Source organism: Miscanthus floridulus, chromosome 3 (genome assembly GCF_019320115.1).
Source record: "Miscanthus floridulus cultivar M001 chromosome 3, ASM1932011v1, whole genome shotgun sequence".
NCBI lineage: Eukaryota > Viridiplantae > Streptophyta > Magnoliopsida > Poales > Poaceae > Miscanthus > Miscanthus floridulus.
In genome coordinates this window covers 54,065,008-54,087,845 of record NC_089582.1, presented here as the reverse complement: position 1 = coordinate 54,087,845, position 22,838 = coordinate 54,065,008, and the positions used below count along the sequence as shown (strand labels likewise).

Here is a 22,838-nt window from a genome sequence, read left to right as displayed (position 1 = left end):
CAGACCTTCCTACAGAAGTCACCAGAGAAAGAAGGAAGAAGAGGCACAACGGCTCCAGAGGTTGGAGGAAGCGGTGCGTGAAGCACAGGAGCGGGAAAAAAACCTTGAAGCGAGAATGCAGGAGGAAATCAGAAGCAAGTGCAAATAGCAGTGAGTGCAAGCAAGCAAGCATCAGAGCCAGGAATCAACATTAGCCAATCTATTCAGTTGAAAAGCAGTTGCGCTTCCATGGAGATACCAAATCAAGGGGACACAGGACTGCGCTTCCCTGTGGATGACGTCACTGAACCTTGTACAATGTGTGAGCTACACATTCCAAAGGAGAATTCCACAATCAAGGTGGCTATCGGTCTTGTTAATCCTATCGACCGAACCAAGACACCAAGGATTCATGGGAATATAATCCAAGAAGGATATGCTACCATCTCAGTAGATAAAGCTGAAAAAGGTTTTAGTGATTTGCCTCTTGACATTCCTGGAGGTGATGGCAAGAAGACTCTAGGAGAAGCGGAGAAGACATTCATTCTATGGCGTAAGCGCTACATCATCATTCCAGGGATGTCGGCTCCACCTCCTCCTAAACTACCTCACCATAGGTACGTGCGGATGAAAACACTACATCATTAATTTGTATTGGCTTAAATAATTACAATCTGCTCATAATAATATGTCATTCCTTTTTTTGTAGCAGATCCTCCCCCAACCTAAATCCAATTGTTCAATCGCCAGATCATCATAGTGCTCTGTATGATAACATTGTGTTGGAAGGCGAGGCTGCATCCACACCATCTCCAAGGAGGTCTCCAACGCCGCAGCCGCCACCTCCAAGGAGGTCTCCAACGCCGCTGCCAACACCTCCAAGGAGGTCTCCAACGCCTCCCCCACCCCCGCCTACCAAGAAGCCTAGCAAGAGGCCAGCCCCTCAAACGAAGAACCAGTCCTCGCCTGCAAAGAAAGCCACCGTGAAACCAAGGGCTATTCCCAAAATAATATCTGAAGAGAAGGAAGAAGGAACTGATGCATATAAAAAAGACATGTCTAGATTCTATGACAAACTTAAAATGAATCAAGAAGCAAGGAGAAACCTGGAGAAACCGTACTTCTTCGTAGCTCTAGATATTCTAAGAAAAAAGGTGACTTCTTACCAGCAACAACAGCGGGAATCTCGTAAGCCATCCAAATCAACGTTATCGGACTATGACCGCACTCTCACCAAGTCAATTGAGGCGGCATAGAAAAAGAAGCGGGCAGGGAAAGGAGTTGCCCAACTCGGACAACAAGCGCACCAATCAATGCCCCCACTAGTTGTTGGTAATGAATATGGTTTGAATTTAGGATTAATGCATCAGGCAAACATACCTCCGGATGTCGATTTGGATCACCTTGGTGAATTTCTTGATGAGACTGGTCTCGACCTTTACCAGATGTTTGGTGATGGAAACATTGAGAGTGCGGCAGAGGTTGATATTTGGAAGAAAAAATTTGTACTAGGCCAGAGTTTATACAGCCCTCAAGCCTTATCTGATCTGGGGACGCAAATGTACCTGCTAAACAAGTGGTACATGCAGGCGTCTACCAGTGGAGACTTCTGCGTTGGTGTCAGAATTAGAGATGAACATTGGTTCTGTGGCGATGATGTTATGTATGTTGACTTTGCAGAATTTCATCAACTATGCCACCTGACCTCTCTAGACAAAGTTATCATTAGCTGCTATTGCCTGTAAGTAATAATTCTTTCGATCTATTATTAAACTCATCATATGTGTGTATATGCATATAAATTATCCTAACAAGTACTATATATATGCAGATTTACAATGACAGAGCTCAGAAAGGAAGGCTGCAATGAAATTGGTTTTGTTGATCCCCATATAGTATTCAAAGACCCAATTACTCCAAAGACTAATTGGAAGTCTGAGTCAGAGAGTAACCTCATGAACTTCTTAGTGAACCAACGCCACAAGAAGGATATACTCTTTCCCTATAACTTCAAGTGAGTGTTAATCATGTCGATCATCCTTAATGGCTCATATGTTGATTCTAGTTAATTAATGAGTGTTATGCGTTATATCCTATAAACACATGCAGCAATCACTGGATATTGATGGACATCGATCTGGTGAAAAGTCACTTGATAATCTATGACTCGATGAGAAAACCACAACAAGACTACCAAGATATGATAGATATTATCCAGAGGTAATTTTGGAATCTCTAGCAACTATATATACACACAAACATGATGATTAACTCTATCTGATGACGTGACAAATTTTTTATTGGGCAGTGTTTGGAAAACCTTTATTGAGAAGCAACACATGGAAAAATGCAAAGTGCCACTGAATGTAATCCCTTTGAAAGTAAGTCCCCTGAATCGCATCATCTTTATTAATTAAACATATAGCTTTCACCGGATCACTAGATTGGATGACAAATCCTTTTCTCGTAAAGTGGTGTCTGAGGAAGGAACAGGGGAACAACTACTGTGGTTACTATGTTTGCAAGTTTATCAAGGTGCTCTCCCAAAGAACTCCTACAGAGAGACTCAAAGTACGTTAAAAATACACTATATATTCATTTAATTATTATTATTGATTGTGTTACTATGTCTTTATATATATATATATTTACATATATTAATTTATTTTCCTTTAATTCAAACCTATAGACTCGATGGTTGGAGGAAAAGGTCATACGGCAAGACCAAATCAAAGCAATTCAAGAGTCTATAGCCGGATTTTTTAATGAGCAGGTCATCGATTCCAAGGGCGAGTTCTACTTCGACCCAACACTGCCATTGAAGCCAAGCTAGAGGATGAGAGGAAACTTGTTATGTCACAACAACTGTAATGCAATCTTTTGTAATATATGCACATGAAATAATATAATGTAAAATACACATATGCATGCATGCATGTAAATATATATATGATGCATGCATGCATATATATATATATATTTCTATGCTTAAATTGTGTGATTTAATACGTTCATTGTGCTTGAACCGAAACATACTATACGCGCATATAAATGTATAATTAGCAGCGTACAATATGACTTCGAAAACCTATTTTGAAAAGAAAACAAAAAAATAAAAAGAAAAGAAAAAAGAAAAAAACCTTTAGTCCCGGTTCGTATTACCAACCGGGACTAAAGGTGCCGACCATCGTGGCATGTCAGGAGGCACCTTTAGTCCCGGTTGGTGTTACCCACCGGGACTAAAAGTCCTCCTTTAGTCCCGGTTCCTGACCCGGGACTAAAGGACCCCCCTTTAGTCCCGGATGCTTGCTCCCAGGTGGGGAACCGGGACTAGAGGGGGTTCCCCACCGGGAGTAAAGCTCGGTTCTCTACCAGTGAGAGCTAGGCAACAAGGTCGCCGCCATGGTCAGACTAGTGCGCATGACTTTGTGTGGGAGCGGATGGCTAAACAAGAAGATCAGCAGGAAGATGAGCCGAAGAGCAACAAATCATCAACCCTAAGGAAGGCAAAGCTAAACAAGAAAGTGATAATGCTCACTAGGAACAACATGTGATTAACAAGGCCCATGGCAAGGAAGTGTGGGGGAAGGATCTGCCGGTACCTCTACAGCAATGGAGGCCAAGGCTGGAGACAATCCTCAGCAAGGTAATCCTAAACCCCAAGAAGCTGGAAACACCCTGAACAGAGCCCCTCCTAGTACCCAAGTGTGTGGTCTACTTGGTCATCTATCAAGGGATTGTAGACTGCTCAAATGTGAAATATGTGGTCTGGCGAACCATGTGGCATACAACTGCAGGAGGGGTATTCCATGGAATTCAGGCCTAGAGCTTTGTGCTGCTCAAGTAGAAGACTGTAGCTTCTTTTTCATAGAGGAGAATATTAATATTCACTACGTGAAAAATGGTTTGTAGCAACGGGACGAATTTTTTGTAGGGGCGGCTGGTGATGGAGCCGCCCCTACAGTGGTGTGCTCGGGAGCCTAGAGACTAGCCGCCCCTACAAATGGAACAGCAGGGGCGGATGGTGGTACGAGCCGCCCCTATAAATGGGTCTGATTTGTAGGGGCGGCTCACTCACCAGCCGCCCCCCAGTGTTGCTATTTGTAGGGGCGGCTTAATCACTAGCCGCCCCTACAAATCACTGTCCGGCTGAGATCAATGCTCCGATATATAAAATAACACCCAAACCCTAATCCCACACTGACGCCTCTCCCAGACACCCCTCAGCCCTCCTCTCAGCAGCCGCCTCCCGTCCCCTCCCCTCTCGTCTTCCTCGTCTCCCCACGGGACAGATCTAGCGAAGGATCCAGCACTCCTCATTCGTGTGCCCCTCATGGTCATAGATCGGGCCATCTCCTATCGCCGCTGGCTTGCGGAGGCTGCGAGTTGCCATGGCCGGCCTCGGTCATCTCCGACCAAGTCCTGTTCCTGGGGCCGGCCTCCTCTCTGTTCCTCGTCAAGTCTAAGCCGGCTTGGTGTAGCAGTTCTGGCGTGGTCCCGCGTGCGACCCGGCGTGACCAGTGGAGATCCACCCACTGCGAAGCTCGTGCTGCTGTCGACGGTGGCCGGTGGGAGTGGCGACCGCAGTGGAGGTGGAGCAGCAAGCATCACCGGAGACGCCAGCTCAATGTTGGGGTCAACCGTGTCGTTTTTGGCAGCGCGCAAGGGCCACTCCGGCCAGCTCAGGCGCGGGCCTGTTCTCGCAGAGGGTGCTACTCACGCTGGAGGAGAAGAAGGTCCCCTACGAGATGAAGCTCGTCGACCTTGGCAACAAGCCCGAATGGTCCGTCTCTCTTCCTAATTCTTCCCTTTTCCCCCACTGTAGATGATTTTTAGTGGATTCGTTGGATGTGGTAGATTTCCTTGATCTGACTGACTTTTAGCCTGTAAGCTGTAACTGGCACTAGAAAATCCACACAGCTTAGTGCCTTAGTCATGAACTGTGTACTATTCAGCCCCCATGTGTCCTGGTGAATCACTACACCATGACACACATTTGCCTACACTTATGTGTTGGCAAAAGGCAGGTTTGGACGACATATTATGTGTTGGCAATTGTATATCATTTTAATGTCTAATCATCTGTCGGCAATAAGACTATAAGACTACAAATTATCTGTCGGCGTTTCTCTGCTGGCAGAAAAAGTGTCGGCAAAAATTAGAAGACTTAGAAAGTGTCGGCGTAGCCTATACAGGGCAACTGTGCAAGTGTCGGCGAAGGAGTACCCGTGCTGGGTAAAAAAATCTCCTCCCCTCCTTTCTCTCTCTCTCTCTCTCTCTCTCTCTCTCTCTCTTCCCGTCTCTTCTTTCCCGTAGCGCTCTCTCTCCCTCCCCAGCTCTCCAACTGCGGCCACGGTGGCGCCACCGCACCTCGGCAATGCCGGCCCTTGACGTGGCGACGGCTGCCCTCCTCCTCCTCCTCCTCCTTCTCCACGCCCTCCTCACGCCTCGTGGCTGCATGGGCCGACGGCACCCCCCGCCGGGTGTTGCACCGGTGCGGAGGGTGGCCGCCCTGGCCACGGCCGATAGCGCCCCCTCCTCGGCGACACACCTGGGGCCTACCGGTGGCTGCCGGCGCGGGTGCCACCCGACGCTGCCTCCTTCCACCGATCCGCCTATGCTACTGTGGTCGACAAAACCCTAGCTGCCTCATCTCAATGACGCCGGATGCATCGTGAGCCACGACCGGCGCAGGCCGGCCGACCAAGCTTGTGCGTGGCCTCATCATCGCCGGTGGCGGTGGCGCCTTACCTCGCCCGCTGAATCTGGTGGTACGTCACCCTCTTCCTCTCCTCCTCGGTCTCCTAACTCCTCCCCCAGATCCTCTCTCCCTCCACCTTTTCCCCTTTGTGCAAGTGATTGGGCGGCGTTGGCTAGCACAGCTACTCTCTCAGAGTAGAAGTGGGGATGAGAGGGCGCAACAAAAGGAAAAGGATAAATGGTGAGACTATTTTCCCTCCACCAATTTTGTGGTTACTGTGTACTTGGGTTGAATGCTTTTAGCTCAACTCTTCTTTAGTTCATAGAAATGTCTACTAAGAAGTCAGTTAATATCTTGTGGCTAGAACACGAGCAATCACTCATTTGACCCGCGGTAGGACACTGCAGATATCCCGCTGGTGAGGTTTACTATGTTCTCCCATCTCTCTGATTTAATTACCTTCTGTCAAATTTGACCCGGAGGCAACTAGTTGCAGCTAGTAGGTTTTGAATCAATAAGCCTTTGGTTCCTGATTCACTGGTAGCATAAGGATTTTAAGAGTGTAGTTTAGGTTTAGCTAGGGTTCCTGATTCACTGGTAGGATAAGGATTTTAAGAGTTTTAAATGTAACTTTCTAATCCCTTGGTTTGTTTGTACTGTAAGGTAAGCTTAACACTTAGGTTTAGCTAGTGGGAAATGGCCACTATAATTCTGATGGTTACATGCAAGGCCTTCTCGATGTTTGGTTGGAGCAATGCCAAGTAGATGTTTCATGGTGCCTATTGACCCTTCACTATCTGAGGCTAATTATGCGATTCATAATATTGCATAGCAGAACCATGTAAACTACAGAACATGCTTTTCCATAGTTACAAGTAGTCAATAAATTTGAGTCCAACTGGGTCCTTAGCATTTTCGAGTAATCTTCTAGATTCAAGAATTAAGAAGGCTTTCTTGGTTAATGAAATCTCTACAAGATCACTCTCACATCCCTGTTTGCATCATTAAAGCCCTGCTGGAAGCAAAACTAGCACACCCTATTACCTGCAGAGCATGACCTGTACGCAACAGCGATGAACCCAAACATCTGATTTGTAGCTGTATGTATTGAGCCTTTGTATCTTTAAATGGACTAATATCCAATGTGGAATCATTATATCTACCTAAATCTAATCAATGTTCAACGGCACAGCCTGGGTCCTTGTCTTTTCTATTTTGCCTTCTGGTTAATGTGGTTCTCTTGCAGTCCAGGCATCCATGTTTAAGTTATATGCTCGCCCTCATTCATAGCGCGTCAGCCTTATTATGCAACATCATTTGACAATATTTGTCCATTGGCTAAACCATTGGTATAGTCCCTGTTCTTTTTTCCTCCCATTTTAAGTTCAGAGATAAGAAGTACCATGTTCGGTATAATCTCATTTAAGTAGTGGTATGCTGGTAGCATTGGAAGCTTACTTTCTTTCCCTTCACTTCAACTTTATACCTCCTTATTCGGTTTCTATGTGTGGATAGCTGGTCTGACACATTATGTGGATGGAGTGATTGATAGTTTCAATAGAATTCTTGCTGAGTTTATGCAACGCGCTGATATCTTTTTATCCTTTCCAGATTCCAAATTTGGAGGTTTGGTTCCAAAGGCCTAAGGACATTGTTCGTAAACTTTAGTCAGGTGATCTTGACCTTAGTATTGTGAGTTTTGACATAGTTAGTGAATACAGGGAGGTAAGCTTTTGAGCAATCCTGTTAATTTTTTTTCTCGAACACGCTGGAGGGCTCTTTGCCTGGATACGTGGTCTACAATGCATCAAACAATGAGCTTGTGAGGACTCAAACCCTTGTGAAGAGTGCCATTGTGCAAGTTGATGCTGCCCCATTCAAGCAGTGGTACCTCACTCACTATGGAGTTGACATCGGTAGGAAGAAAAAGGCTCCTATTGCAAAGAAGGAATCTGCTGAGGTATTATTTCTTGCAACACAGCGTCTCACTATTTACTATTAAATGTTTTTAATAAGGGATTGGCTTCATAGTTCATACATCATGTTTTGTAGCTAGCAAATATCAGCTCTTTCTGTTCTCTCACTAATACAGAGATGGGCTTTACTCCCGGTGGGGAACCCCCTCTAGTCCCGGTTCTCCACCCGGGAGCAAGCATCCGGGACTAAAGGGGGGGTCCTTTAGTCCCAGGTCAGGAACCGGGACTAAAGGTCCTCCCAGCTTTAAAAAAATAATGCCTCCCATCGCTGCGTCCCGTGAGATTCGAACCCAAGATCTCATGCATTGCCTCGCGCGTAGCTTACCACCCCACCTACACAACACATCTAACAATGGATGTGATGCTTCCCTTTTGAACTAACCCATCGGGGGACCTTTAGTCCTGGTTGGTGTTACCAACCGGGACTAAAGGTTGGAGGACTTTTAGTCCCGGTTGGTGGCTCCAACCGGGAGTAAAGGTCCACCTTTAGTCCCGGTTGGTGTCTCCAACCGGGACTAAAGATCCCCTGCCACTGTGCCGAGCGCAGTAGCCGTTGGGCAAGGACCTTTAGTCCCGGTTGGAGACACCAACTGGGACTAAAGGTCTCTCTAGTCCCGGGCGCAAAAAATGCCGGGACTAGAGCTCATTTTGGCCTCGGATGAAAGGTCTGTATGTTTATATTGTCTACTCCTGTACCTTGCAGATTCTTAGAGAACTCTTCTTTTCTTATCCACGTTTCACATTTGAATTGCATGTTTTTGCACTATGAGTTTTAGATTTCTGTATGAAAAATGTTAAATTTGATTGTTTTTATTAATATATTTTGCTTGAAGTATTTCCATAAAGCAGAGATCTATAGTTAATTAGTTTTGTATCTTTAGTGTCTATTATGTTTCCTCTGGTGGATCACTTATTGTTCTGGATTCATTCATCTAGGGACAAGAGGGTGAGGCAGCAGCTGAGGAAACAAAGAAGAGCAGCCATGTCAAGAGGAAGCTTGAGGAGCGTCAGAAGGGACGTGAGCTTGACGCTCACATTGAAGAGAAATTTGGCAGTGGAAGCTTGCTGGCGTGCATTTCTTCCCGCCCTGGATAGTGTGGCCGAGCTGATGGGTAAGAAATAATGGACTTCCACCAGACTTTCTTTGTTTTTGTTAGAGCAGCTTATCTGTTTGTGTACCATTTAACTTTTGTAGCTTAAAGCTTAATGTTTGTTTATACTCTTTATGTTACAATCACTGTGAGTCTAGACATTTTAGATATGTTGGCAGCTATCACAAATTTATCCTTCTAGGCTTCAAGTAGAATGGAAGTTGTCCCCTTATTTTCACTTACATCTTATATTGCAGGCAGCTCCTTACAATACACTTTTCTTTTTTGTATAACAGGTACATCCTTGAGGGTAAAGAGCTTGAGTTCTACATGAAGAAGCTTCGGCGCAAGAAGAGCAAGGGCGCTGCAGCTTAGAGCATTCTCATGGATGGTCCTCCGTGGAAATGTGTGGCCTATTAAATATTACTGTGGCTTTTTTTTTGTTAGTCCTCTCAAGTTCAAAACGTCTATGTCATGTTTTGCAGATCTGATGAGAACACTGTTTTCCGAAAATGAATCAACTCTATCTAGCTCCTAAGAATTGAGATTTTCCTTCTATATGAATTATAGTGGATTTGTCAAATTATTCAAATTATATTTATATCTATATCTGTAGTACAATTTTGCCGATAGTTTAGTTGTTGAACAGGGCATGATTCACAAAATACCTTGAAAATGGTTTCGCCAACACACAAACTGTCGGGAAATATTTAAACTGTCGGCGTCGGCAAAGGGTTAACTGTCGGCAAAGGTTTCAACTGTAGGCGTAGGTCCACCATTTGGCAACACAAAATGTGTCGGCGATTCCTTTAACTGTCGACGAAAGTTTCGCCCACAGCTTATAGCGCGACTGTTTTTAAACTGTCGGCAAAATCTTTCGCGAGAGGTTATCTGTTGGGAAATGTACCCTTTGTCTACTATAAAAAGTGTCGGCAAAGGTATGTTGTGTTATAGTGAATTGATCTCTCCGGTGATATTTTTTCTAGTTTTCAGGGAACGAGCTGTAGCTGTAGGTTAATACTGCCTCCTAATTTTACTATATGACACTGGTTATTAGATTTACCTAGGAATTCTCATGCGTCTTTTCACTATAGATGCCATCAATTTATCGAAATATTGGAATTGGCAAAATGTGCCTCTCAAATTTGTTCTGTCAATGACACTCTTGCAGTTATGCACCCCTTTCATATGATTTCACTTGCCTTGTTGCATTTATATGAGCTGAAACACATATATGAGCTGAAACACATATATCACTTGCCTTGCCTTGTTGCTAACAGCAGGCTGACAATTGCAGCCAAGTAGTCCAGGTATTCGGTATATGCAAGCTCTGTTCTTTTGCAGCTCCATTCAGCAATTAGTCATTGTGTTGTCTGAATTTTGTAGCACGTCGGTGCATAGCTTGGCTCTGGTTTCAGGTTTGCCTGGTGTAGATTGAGTGAGAGGAACTGCAGTGCATGATTCTTTGAGTTTGTTTTAAGATTTTAAGATGGTTGCAATGTCAGAGCCCTTTCTACGTGAGTTTCTACAGAGTTTATTTCAGCAAATAGCAAGTGTGAACTAGCTATTAGTATTTACACTTGCTATTGGGTTGAAATACAAATTTATGACATCCTTTTGAAGGCATTATGTTCATTTGCAATCAAATTGTTGTTTCTCTATGTTGTGTCTGGTCGCCTGTAGTGGATCTACATCAAAGTAGAACATGCCTGTGAAGTTGCATTGAATGCTTCTTTCTGAAAAGAACAATTCTACTATCAACCATTTCAATTTAGGACATATGAACGCTAGTTTAATAACTTTGTAACTAACAATGGGATAATAGTACAGAGAACTTGGCGAATGTGAGTCACCTGGAAATTTTTATATTTGTCTGAATGATTAATTCTTTGTAATTTACTACTGATCTGCTATGCCTTCTGTTTCATTTTTATATTCTGTAGGTATGGGCCATTTTGGACATGCACCACCCTGATTTTTGTTGCTGCATCTATTGCTACTTTTGTCACCTACCTTTCTCACAAATGGCACAAGAAGGAAGAATTTACCTTGGTCAAAGGAACATGAGGTCATTAGGCCTAACTTAAGACCCGTGCATGCTCGATGCAAGTGTGAAGGACAACTTAGGCCCTATTTGGATCCTTGCAACTAATAGTTAGCTATTAAAACTAGCTGAGGACCTATTTGGATCCTCAGCTAATAAACCAACTAATGTCTTACCTACCATCCAACTAACAATAGCTATTAGCGCGCTGGTTTCTCCTAGTTAACATAGCTAATATTTAGTTGGGTGGATCCAAATGGGGTCTTGCTCATACATAGAATCTAAAATGGGTATGTAGAAATCATGGCTATCCTTACTAAAATTATGATTATACTAGGGGCAACCAAGAGGTGGTTCATGGCCCCGATCAAGGGACATGAGTGGGCTCAACATCAGTGTAATGACCATTTTGCTGAGGGAGGACGGCCCCGATCACTAAAATTATGGCTATCCTCAGTCAACAAGACATCTTTTTTAGTCAAAACATATTAGTATTGCGCAAAATGTGCTAATAATAAGCAATAAGCCTTTCTTGGTTTTTACTAGAGCATGGTATTGGGGTTTATGATATTGGGGCTAGCTTGTTTTGGATAACACCTTAGAAAGTTGCCTGGTCTAGGCAATATCTCAAACGTCAGATTTTTGTTGCAAGCATGTGGTTGAATATAGCTACCTGGTTTTGACAACTTTTCTAGGACTTCAACCAAATAGACCCCCAATATGCACAAATCACTCTTTCTTCTTTTGTGTATATAATAATAAGAGCAGATACCCAACCTCACTATCACACGTCAGAATAGGATCAAAGGGTAGAGATTAAATCAGGACACAACAGCCTGTTCGTTTCGGCTGAAACGATCGTGGATTATAAGCCAGAAGTACTATTGGTTGGTTTGGTGTGAGAGAAAAATACTGTTCCAGCTTATAATCCACTATCATATATGATCGTATAGGCTGAAACGAACAGGCTGCAAGTTTGGGAGATGCCTATAAGCTCATAGAATGCGCTCTTGTAGGCCCTGTTTGGTAAAACTATGGGAAGAAGCGCTTCCCTGAGATTTTGCACAAATAAAGAAAAAACACTCTCAAAATAGGAGCTATGGGAGAAACTTTTCTAGAGAAAAGTTGCAAAAAGAAAGCATCTCATTTAGTTTCTAATTTCAGCTAATTTAGGCCACAAACAGTTTACAAGATGTACCAAACAGGCCCACGATCTCATCACACAAATGGTAGATCTCTCCTTCTTCTTCTGAGTATATTATTACATATATTGCATACATCCTTGTAAAAGTGTAAAACACAAAACGGGACAAACTAGGATATACTTCCTCCAATCTCAATTGTAAGAGCTTGTTTGGATTCTCAGGTCTACAGTTTAGATGACTAAAGTTGACGAGGATTACAACTTTATACCACTTTAGCTCACTTGTGTGGTCTAAAGTTTTGGGACATGGTGTAAACTTTACACACCACTTTGGACCTCCTGTTTGGAGCCATATGAGCTAAATTGGTCTGAAGTTTAGTGAATAAAACTTTAAACCATGGGATCAAGCAGGGCCTTAGTCGTGTGACTTACAGTCTGATGACGAACAAAACTAAAACGAGTTATAATTTAGAGTGCAGGCGGTTGGTTACCACCAGAGCTGCACGTGTCAGTGGTTTACCATCGAAGAACCATCTCACTTGTAGCGCTGCAAGTAGTCCACCAGCTCATCGACGTACTGCTCCTGCCTCACCCTGTCCCCGACAACCTTATGCAGCTCCGTGGCGCTGCGTGAGAGCGCCTCGCCCTCCTCGTTCCATCATCACCCGCCGCACGGCCACCGCGACGTCGGCCGCGCGGAACGACCCATCGTCGTCGTTCCTGGGCACCTCGACTTCGGCCCCGCGCGCCGCCACCTCCCGGGCGATGAGGCCCTGGTCGGCCACGAACGGCAGCATCACCAGAGGGCGCCCGAACCGGAAGAGGCCCTCCACGGTGGAGCCCCAGCCGCAGTGCGTCAGGAAAGCGGGCACGGCGCCGTGCGCGAGCTCGCGCACCTGCGGCAACCAGCCGGCGCGCACCACCCCGCACCCCGCGACACGCTGCTCGAACCCGCCGGGGAGCAGCGGCTCGCCGGAGTGGTCGCTCTCGCTCGGTGGCCGGAGAGCCCAGAGGAAGCGCTCCCCGGAGAGCTCCAGCCCGTGCGCGAGCTCCCGGACGTGGTCCGCAGTCACGGGCGCCTCGCTCCCCAGCGCCACGTAGACGACGGACCTCCGGGGCTGCTCGTCCAACCACTGCATCAGTGGCGCCAAGGACACACCGTCTCCGTCTTGGGCCGGGGCGGCATCGTCGACGACGTCACCGGGCAGTAGGAGGCCGGCGGCGGGGACGACGGGCCTGGCGAAGAGGTCTGCCAGGAGAGGGAACAGCCACGGCTCGGCCTCCGGGCAGCTGCGGTGGACCATGAGGCGGCAGGACGGGTGATGCAGGCGCAGGAGGCGGTCGATGTCCGACACGCCGGAGTCGTTCGGCCGGAACCCGCGGGCGATGCCCTCGGCCTCGTAGCGGCGGTAGCAGAGGTTGGATGGGAAGGGAACCCACGGCGGCTGCACCATGTAGTCCGTCGTCGTGCGGGGGTGTGCCTCGTTCTCGTGCTTCGGCCCGATGTACGCCAACAGGGCTACCGGGAAGATGAGAAACATGGCGCACGATATCTTAGACAGTTGCATGGCACACACATGAAAAAAAAAAACGTGGGTGCGATTTTTAGTTTAGTTGGCAAATGGTTTTTTTTTTTGACTCTCTGCTACACAACCATGTGTTTTATGCAATTTCAACACTTAATTTTTTTGAACCATAAGATTAAGATCCAACAGCCTCCACCCTTCTTCAATCTTGAGTCTTCTTTTACCTTCAGACAATCACAACATCACAGATTCACAAATCACAGATCAAGATTAGGAAAAAAAAATCTATGGAAGGACAAATCATAGATCCACCACCGCCACCGCCGCAGGTCGAGTGTATATCGGCCTTTGCCGAGTGCCTGGTGCACTCGGCAAAGAAGTTGAATCCCGTAGTGTCCGCCGCCGGCGTCTAGGCTTCTCGCCTCCGCCTTTGCCTCGCTCAACGCTCCTCCCATGCTGCTAGCCGTCCACTCGTCGGAGCCACATCCGCTCGCCCGCCACGTCCGCTTGTCGAAGCCGCGCCATGCTCGCCTACCGCGTCCACTCGCCGGAGCCACGCCATGCTCGCCCGCCGCGTCCGCTCACCCGCGCTGCGCGTTCGCGTGCCGGTGTGCGCTCGCCCGAAGACCGCCGCGCTCGCTTGCTCGCATGCTGGTGTCCGCTGCCGTGTGCGCGCCGGGCGCGGGCGCGGGCGCCAGGGCGAGCTCGCCGGTCGCCGTCGCTGGCGCCGGTGGTCACTTGTGAGAAAGAGAGAAAAAAAAATCCATGTGTGTTTTTGTGCTAAAACACATATGTGCTGTAATTTTTTTTAACGAAGTAGGAAGAAGGAAGCAGTTTATTACATGGCTTCCTCGAAAACTCGTCGCCGGCCTCGCCGTCATCGCTGCCCCTAGCCGCGACAAGCAGGGATTTGAATGGCGCGGCGAGGCCGTCGAAGGCCGTTTTGAGGAGGTCGACCTTCTCCCGCGGGACGTCGGCCGTCGACTCGGCGCCGTCAGGCAGTCCCTGGACCGCCGGCAGATCCAGCGTGACGACCCGGACCCGCGCCGATAGCTCCGGCGGGACGGCGCCCAGCCTCTGGCTGCGTTCCTCAGCATGGCGACGAAAGTGACGTCGTGGCCGCGCCGCGCCAGCCGCTTGGAGAGCTCGAGGAACGGGATCATGTGGCCGAACGCCAGCCATGGGAACACGACAATGTGGAGAGACGACGAAGCTCGTTGGCTTTCTCCCATGGCTGATCTTAATTTGCATTGATTGCTAGAGACAGTGCTCGATATGAGATAATGATGTCTCCAGATTGAAGAGAACAATATGGCATGCATTGTTTGTAATACCAGTACGACATTGATTGATAGATAAAAGAATGGAGCTCGTTGACGATGCATGTACTGTATTTAGAATTACTATGCAAAATATTGTAAAGCGTGATCTGCGTGTGTTAATACTTTAATCAGGTTGAAACCAACTGATTTGTTCTTTAATATGTGCAAACTCTATTCTATCTAGGTTCTATGTTTCACAAACCACCCCATTCTAGAAACATGACAAGTTCATCGATGAACTTTGATATTCCTCATATTTGAACTAATTATTAGCTTTGTGAGAGATGAGGTGTTGATTAATTAACCAAGCTTTATTAATTATTACAAACTAAACAAAAAGAAGAATAGTAAGAAAGTAATGGACCACCCGTTCCTTAAACCAAACAGCCCTTGGGTGAGGTACATCGTCCCAAAATTCAACTATCACTCCCGAATCCACATCAGCAAGGGCGGCACTTGCCTTTTTCTTTCTTCGTCTAATAAAAATCACCACAAAATTTTTGTCGTCCTTTCTAAAAAAAAGTCCACATCAGCAAGATATATTGCCTTGCAACTTAATATTTGTTTATCTATCTAGTGTTAAGTAAAATAATAATATATATTAGTATAGTCTACACTTTTCAGTTTCGAATCAGATCTCGTATTGATTTCCAATTTTAAACTACTAAAGCTATTATTACTAACACACCTTAGAAGATGTCGTTGAGGTCAACTACACGGGCGTCTAGTGCACAGTGGTTCCAAGTGCTTTTGAACGAAAAGCAAGCATACAGGGAGGAATACTTCGGGCTTCCACCTGGCCGAGCGCAGCTCAGAGAGCTCAGTTATCATGAACATATATGGTTGAATAGAAATGATATGGATATTAACGAGACTAAGTCTAATACATATTTGTAGATAATTTTCAAGACGGTATATTGGATCCCTACTGCATAAGGAGGACGGACCGTCTTTCATGCATGGACGCAGAAAATGGGAGACAACAATTACGGCGGTCTTCGAAAAGTTTAGATGGAACATCATAATCGAATTTGAAAGAGGACCGTGATGCCTAAAAAAGGAGTGAATTAGGCAATTTAAAACTCTAACTCTAAACTATGGTCTCTTTTTCTATTCTTAGCAAAACCTATGCAAAAGATAAACTATCTAAGTGTGCAACTACGGTTTTGCTAGTGTGTTGCTATCTCTACCGCAAAAAGAAGTTATACAAACAATGTAAATGCGGAAGCTAAAGAGTAAGGTAGAGATATGCAAACTCCCGTCGACGACTCTGGTATTTTTACCGAGGTATCGAGAAACGCACAAGCTTCCCCTTAGTCCTCGTTGCAGCCTCTCGCAAGGAATCCCTCGTAAGGGCCAAGCTCCCGGTCGTGTAACTCCGTGGATAGCCTCGGGCCTTCTCCACACGCAAGTGGGTCTTGATGTTCCTCGCCGCTTCCGGCCGAACCGCCGCGGGCCTTGTTTCCTTTGGTACACGGTGGCGGCCACACTACAAACACGGTTGGTGTGATCTCGCAAGACTACAAGCCCCTCCGATGTACAACAATTATGTGCGCAAGCACCGAGTGGTAAGATGTATGAAAACCTCACTAAACACTAGGCCTAAACCTATAGCAAGCGTATAAGTGGTGGTCTAATCAACCCAAGCACTTCACAAAGCACCTACGCTAATCACCTAATGAAACACTAAGCACTATGCAAGTGGAGATCATTAAAATAGTGTATCAACAACCTTGGCATGTTTCCTCAGCTCCACTCTACTCAAATGGTCGATTGGGAGGTCTATTTATAAGCTCCACTGAGAAAGTAGCCGTTGGGGATAAGACCCAGCTTTCTGCTACTGACTGGACGCTGATCACGTCCTGACCGGACGCGTCCGGTCGTCCTGACCGTTGGAGCGCGCGCGTTGATCGGACTCGGCCCAGAGTCCAATCATCATCGACCGGACACATCCGGTAGTGCTGGTGCCGCTTTAGAACCTCTCTCGACTCGATCGGACGCTGCACTTCGTGCGTCCGGTCATGCTAAAAACACTACCGTGACGATGAACAGTTGCACCGGTGCATTCGGTCACTGCTTCGCTTAGCGTCCGGTCACTGCTGCTCAATGTCCGGTCATAGCTGCCGACGCCTGTTGTTCCTTGGCACCTGATCGGGCGCGTCTAGTCACTCATAGGGCCGCGTCCGGTCACCTCTGTCGGGCTCGTTTCTTCGCGATCTTGCATCCGGCTTGGTACCAATCTTCGTGCTTGGACTTTGCTTGACCTTGTATGTCTTCTATGCATCTTCACATGTCTTTCTTGAGGCGTTGATCATCGGATCATCACGTCGCCTTCGTCTAAGTCATGTTTTGCATCCTATTTAACTACAAAACAATCACTTGTAAATTCATTAGTCTAATTTGGTTGTGTTGGTCATTAAACACCAAAATCCAAAGTAAATGGGCCTAGGGTCTATTTTCCTTACAATCTCCCCCTTTTTGGTGATTAATGACAACACGACCAAAACAAGCAAATAATAAAAAATTTGGAATTTTAAAACTATTTACTTGCTAGGATGCAATGCAAAGGGCAAGGTTATATGATGCTAAAAGATACCACAAGTAAAAAAATTTGGAAACTTATCTTGCCCTTGCAAATGTCCCCATGTGGCATTATAGATTTTAGCGACCCCCTAACTCCATAATCCACTACCCTCTCTTTCTCGGACCATTACCAATTGAAAACTATTATTATTACAACTTGCAAATTATTAAGATCGGGCTTGCTTTTGGTCCTATAAATTCTCCCCTTTTAGAATCAAACACCGAAAAGGAAGACATTAGTAGCACAAGGGAGGATCAAACTTTGTGATCCTTTGTATGTGGAGTGGAATAGGTCACAAAATTTAACTCACATTACATAGACTAAGCTCCCCCTAAATATATACATGCATATGATGGAGAATGTAGTTTATGCATAACTGGCAAATTAATGCTCAAGGGAGTTTAATCTATATAATGCATGGAGAAAGCATATAAACACCAAAGTGAAATCAACATGATGATATCGATTTAGAAATACCACATGTGGAAACCAATTTGATTTATACCACTTGCAATAGGTGGTGGATATTTGAAGTATGATACTTAACTCTGGGGACTCCATTTTCCTTGCAATGAGACTACTACACACATGATAAGCTTGAAAAGGTATTAGTCTCAAAGCATCCAACTTGTAGAGTAACCTCCCCCTAAATTTGTGCACACAAGTATGGAATACTTGTAGGAGACATGCACATTGATTTTAGAATAAAAAATACCACTTGAAAGATGACATCATATGAATGCGAGAATCATTTTTGAAAGTAATATTCAGGAGAAATTATCTACAATTTGGACTTTAGCACATATTAGATGAACAATTGTAAAACAAGCTATGTGTCGTGCTCCTAAACAATTTAAACCATGTAGGTTTGCTCCAAGGGTTAAGAATGAAACAGAGCAAGCCTACAATAAGATATACCTAGTGTATGCAAGACAAAAGATTAAACATGCAAATACAAACCTAGGCATGAAAAGGAACTAGATGCTAATTGAGATTGCAAGAAGTTAAATCTAGTTACCTAACATGGAAAAGGGAATTTGGGTCCATAGTATTCACTACCCCACTTGGCAATTGACATGATCCAATGTGATGCACCATGAAATGCACCCATACATTGCCAAGTCTCCAAGTTCCCGAAGTCCATCGGACTTCTCACTTCCCTTTTGGGATCCAAACCTTCTTGGTGCTCTTTATGTTGAAAATGATCTCTTTTGGCACCCAAAAATGTTTGACCCCATTATTGGCTTGCTTGTTCACCTTGATGGCCACCACCTTGTTATTTTTCTTCTTCTTTCAAGAGATAAGGTGTGGAGGCCTTTTTGTCCACCTTGTTGGTGTAGGTGTTGGCGAGCTTGCTTGTTTCCTTTTTGTTTTTCTCTTTCTTCTTAGTTCCTCCCCCATTCTTCACCTTGCACTCATAGGACTTGTGGCCTTCCTTGTGGCATACGTAGCAAACCACGATTTGTCCTTCATCAAGCTTCTTAACTCCCTTGATGGTGTTATCTTGATGAAGTTAGGCTTGCTCCATGTTGCCTTTCACTAGAGTCAAGTTCTTGGTGAGGCGAGCCACTTCTTGCTTTAGATGCTTATTCTCCTTTGCGATCTCTTGTGTGCATGTTTCTACAACAATTTTCTCAACACAAACTTGGTTGCACAAAGGTGAGTCTAAACATAAATCATTACAAGAAGTAGAGACATCCTTTTTAGGCATGTCAAAAATAGAACCTTCCTTTTTAGGTGCCTCGGTGGGGGTAATACTGACGGCTTCAAGATTAGCAACTTTATTAGTTAGCTCATCACAATGTTTGCATATAGTTTCCATTTTAGCAAGCAAACTTTTATAAGCATCTTGTGAGCTAGCTAACTTTTTCTTTAATTTTTCATTTTTGTTTACAAGTTGCTCATCATTGATTGTGCAATTATTTGTGTTTGCACTAGTCTCAAGTTGCTCAATTTTAGTAGATAGCTCTATATTAAGATTGGCAAAAGTTTCATATTGTTCAAGCAAAGTAGCATAAGCTTGTTGTGAGCTATCTAGTTTTTCTTTTAATTTTTCAACCTTCTTTTATTGACTAGTGCAAACTTTAGCAAAGTTAAGATTTTCTTGCACAATTTCATCATAATAAGGTAGCTCATCATCACTATCATTGTCACTATCACTAGGGATAGGCTTTTTGTTACCTCGTGCCATAAGGCACATACATGAGGTGCTTGATGATGAGTGCTTGTGCCCTCGCCTCTTGTGATGGTCTTCTACTTCACTTGAAGAATCATCCCATGACCTTATTGATGTGAGGGCTTTGTCCTTGCATGCCTTCTTTTTTGTCTTGGGTGTGGGCTTGTTCAGACAAACTTCTACAAAGTGCCCCAACTCGCTGCATCCATAGCATCCATTCTTTCTTTGCTCATTTCTTTGATTTGTGAAGATGAAATCTTGAATTTGGATGGACACATCCTTGACATTGAGCCTTTGGATCATCTTCTCCACCTTGTTGATAAGTTTGATTGATTCTTCATCAAGGTCGGAGGTGGAGGAGGAAGATTGATCATCATCACTTGAATCTTCTTCATCATCATCATCCTTATCTTCTTCTTCATCTTCACTTGAGGAGCTTGAGCTTGAGCTTGTCTTAACTTGCTTGCCCTTCATCTTCTTTTTCTCACTATGTGTGAGAGCTTTGCCTTTGTTTGATGAAGAGGCTTCTTCTTGACCCATCTTGCGTGACATTTCAAATGCCACTATCTTGCCAATGACTATGGCCAGGGTCATGATGCTCAAGTCCTCCATATTGTAAAGGAGGTGCTTGCATATTTCTTTTGTGGTAGCATAGAGATGATCTTCCTCATGATGTACGCATCATCTAGATTTGTTAATCCTATTGAATGGAGCACATTGATAATTAGATTCAAACGAGAATATGTATCACGAACTAGCTCATCATCATTCATTTTAAAGAAATCATAATTTTGTTTAGCTAGACAATGTTTTTGTTTACGGACATTAGTTGTGCCGTCATGGAGCTCTTGGAGTTTTAACCAAATTTCATGAGCCGTATTTAAAGTGAACACTTGGTTAAACACATCCATTCTAAAAGATTCAAACAAGCAATTTTTAGCTCTAGCATTGAAATGAATTTTTTTTCTTCACTCTTTGTGGGTTTATTGGGATTCTTAATGGGTTTTATCCCATCATGAGTGACTCTCCGAACACCCAAATCTACCACCTCAAGGTGACAAGCCATTCTAGCTTTATAGTAGGGGAAGTTAGTGCCATCAAAGTGTAAAGACCTAGAGGTATCCATGCTAACCACTCTAAATAGCGTCGGCTCAACAGCGATGAAGCCAAAGGTCCAAATTGAGCCAACCTAGCTTTGATACCAGTTGAAAGAGGACCATGATAGCTAAGAGGGGGTGAATTAGGCAACTTAAAACTCTAACTCTAAACTATGGACTCTTTTTCTATTCTTAGCAAAACCTATGCAAAAGATAAACTATCTAAATGTGTAACTACGGTTTTGCTAGTGTGTTGCTATCCCTCGTAAGCTTCCCCCTAGTCCTCGTTGGAGCCCCTCTCAAGGGCCAAGCTCCTAGTTGGGTAACTCCGTGGATAGCCTTGGGCCTTCCCCACGCGCAAGTGGGTCTCCGACATGCCTTCCGGCAAGCCTCTCTCGGATGTTCCCTGCTGTCTTCACTATCAAACTTCTGGCTGAACCGCCATAGGCCTTATTCCCTTCGGTACACGGTGGCGGCCACACCACAAACACGGTTGGTGTGATCTCGCAAGACTATAAGCCCCTCCGATGTACAACAACGGCGCACACAAGCACCGAGTGGTATGAGGTATGCAAACAGAAGAATACAATTATGGTATCCATGCTAGTCAATTGAGCTCAAGTTTGACCAAGTTTACAGTAAATAGTATTAGCATTTATGTCTTGAAATAAATTTATTATGAAAATATATTCTATAACTAATCTAATTATACTTATTTTGTATAAAAAATGTTTGTACTTTTTTATATAAATTTAGTCAAGTCCAAACTGGTTGACTCCTCAAAATCCGAGAATTGCCTTCTTTTGTGGACGTAGGTAGTACCTTTTACATTATTGTTTGTTCTTGATCGTAATTTTTGTTTGGTTACTAGCAAACGTGCAATGCATTACATGTAGCATCAGGTTTTAAGAACAAAACTAGATACATACCATATGTGAGCCTAGAAAGTCAAATATCACATATAACTATAAATAAGGGTAATATCAATAGACAATACTCAATATATAACGTACTTAGTATAAAGAATATAACCTTAGATAGCAAACAGCGGAAAGACAACTCCGATCTTCGAGTGAAGACTCCAATTCCACAGGGACAACTGACTGGTTGATCACAAGCCTAATTCCTCCAAACTCTAGAAATCTGGTACCCATCCGGGATTTTTCCAAAGATTTAAAAGGTAAAACAAGCATAAGTACATGTCATACTCAACAAATATAACATGGGGTTCATGAGGCTCAAAAGGCTGACACTGGTTTATCTGCGATTAGCTTTTAATTGTTACAATTTTAGCATAAGAGTAGCAACAAGTTTATCACAAGCCCATATAAACACATGATCAGGTAAACATAAATAATGGATAGCATAAACAATTAACCATTAATGAGCATCTTTATCATCAGTATCATTAGTGTTCATCATCATTAACCATTAATGATCATCTATTCCATAAGGGTCCAAGGCCGCTCATGACCGTGATCATGGCTGATATACCAGTTTTACACTCTGCAGAGGTTGTACACTTTTACTATGAGTCATGATTTACCCTTTCATCTAAGGTAGCTAATCTCTTGACCCACTTCCAAGGAAGGTCGGTAGAGTTCACTGTGAAGCCTTTCAAAGGTCCGTCTAACAAGTTAGGGTCATTAGATTCACTTGGCAAACAGATACAGAGCCCCCCTTCCCAATGGCACAATGACGCATAGCCTATACAAAAGGGGATAGAGGCTGCACTATACCCAATTCGGCAAGCCATTCTTACACCATAAAGGTAACCTCTAACAAGCTAGAAAGGGTCCTCATACTGAGCTAAAGTCAGAGCCATGTAGCCCTCACAACTGTATTGTAAGTCCTAGATGTTCGCTTACTGATACGTCCTTAAGGAGAGGAATCTAGAGCACCATAAAAACAATCCAATACTCTAGCCCCCTAGTTCTATGTTGCTAAAAAGCATCTTTTAGTGTTTATTAAATAATCCATTAGTCAAGTTACAAGATCATAGCTTTAGTTGAGCACTAGCAAAGCTACCCAATGCAATAACCCAAAGGTGTCAAGAAATCTAGGATATCAATTAGCTAGGAAAATTACTACGGTTGCCAAGGTAGACACATGCAGTATGAATTAAATGATTAAAGGTATATAGGACAACAAGGAAGATCCCATGCTATACTTGCCTTAAACTTAGATCCTTCTTGTAG

General features: G+C 44.4%; 2 pseudogenes; one reads left to right on the top strand and one right to left on the bottom strand.

Moving 5' to 3' along the window:
* Positions 1-5,356: 5,356 nt before the first annotated feature.
* LOC136543751 (small ribosomal subunit protein eS8-like) lies at positions 5,357-9,122 on the top strand (annotated as a pseudogene).
* A 3,348-nt stretch (positions 9,123-12,470) lies between these two features.
* Positions 12,471-14,693, bottom strand: LOC136545752 (UDP-glycosyltransferase 91B1-like; annotated as a pseudogene).
* Positions 14,694-22,838: the final 8,145 nt, after the last annotated feature.